Here is a 1283-nt window from a genome sequence, read left to right as displayed (position 1 = left end):
ATGACTTACTGTGTAAATAATTGTCCAGTTGTCTCTTAAATCCTGGTCACTGTGAAGTACCGTTGAGTGGAATTGTAGTAGTAGAGATTGTAGTAGTGGCCTCATCCCCTATCCTTTTGTTTTAGGTGGATATTATAAATAAGGAAGAATTAGATAAAGAAAGGTGAGTTTCTGATCTATATTTTGGGATTCATCTAATTATGATCACTCAGTCACTATCTGTGTCCCACAGATCATCCCTCTCAGTCACTGGACTATTAAGGCACTATTCCATAACCATTTTCACCTTGTTTGTGGCTTTTGCATTTTACTGTTTTCCAAAATAAGACGGCTTCGCATGTGGTCCATCTTGATTTCCCTCTTGGCAGATTTCAAGTGCATTACGGAGTGCGCAGTCCCGGCACAGCAAAGCGATTGTCATCTTGCAAGAGGAAGGGTTGTCCATTGGTGGAGGTGGGCTTGAAGCTGCACCGCAAAACATCAGATGTAGGCCGTGGCTGTGACCCCGGCATGGCCAATAAAGAAAATGAGCTGACATGCTCCGATGATGTGCGGGGCATTCACTACAATGACAACTGCGGGCTCCCTGTGAACTCTGCAGAGGCCTCCAAGATGGCAGGGGCCAGCTCTAAGTACAGTGACTTTACTGAGGTGAGATTCAGCGTTAAAACTACGGCTTGTGTTAGGAAATGTGGACCTTATTGCTGTTGTAGGAAAAACTGTTCTTTTTGTTCTTTGGCGTGATTGATAAAATGTGCAACACTGTTGCAGACTGAATTTCATTTGTTTGTCTTTTTGTACAGCTATCAAAGGACCATGAAGCTATGACACATGTCCTTTTTGGAAGGAATCTACGACTTAAAGTAGCACTAACACTATGGCGAAGAAATGCCAGTGAATTAGTGGCCTACCTATTAAGGTAAAACAGGGGCATTTAACACTTCATTTTTGTGTACTCTCAAATTTCATGAACACACTTTATATTTAATCATCTTTTTGTTTTCCCAGAATTCAAGACATGGGTGTGCTGCTTGACTGTTTACCTGTCTTAACAAACAAGTGAGTCTCATCTAAGTGTTTAATGTAATTTTTCCTTTTACATGTGTGTTTAACATGAACATGTAGCAACATAATCTAAATTATGTTTTTGTGACAAGCCTGTCTTGTAAATTTAGGCCATGTAAAATACACTTGACCCAAACAATGGGCAAATTGATCACTGAAGTAAGAAACTCATAGTTTACTGGAGAGGGAAGTCCCAGATATCTCTTCATAACCTATGT

General features: G+C 40.5%; 1 pseudogene; it reads left to right on the top strand.

Moving 5' to 3' along the window:
* The first annotated feature begins 20 nt into the window (after positions 1–20).
* Positions 21–1243, top strand: LOC111670567 (KATNB1-like protein 1; annotated as a pseudogene).
* The last annotated feature ends 40 nt before the right edge of the window (positions 1244–1283 follow it).

This window comes from Seriola lalandi, unplaced genomic scaffold (genome assembly GCF_002814215.2).
Source record: "Seriola lalandi dorsalis isolate HSWRI2012SDOR001 ecotype SW California unplaced genomic scaffold, Sedor1 jcf7180002005916, whole genome shotgun sequence".
Taxonomy (NCBI): domain Eukaryota; kingdom Metazoa; phylum Chordata; class Actinopteri; order Carangiformes; family Carangidae; genus Seriola; species Seriola lalandi.
This window is presented reverse-complemented; position numbering and strand designations above follow the sequence as displayed.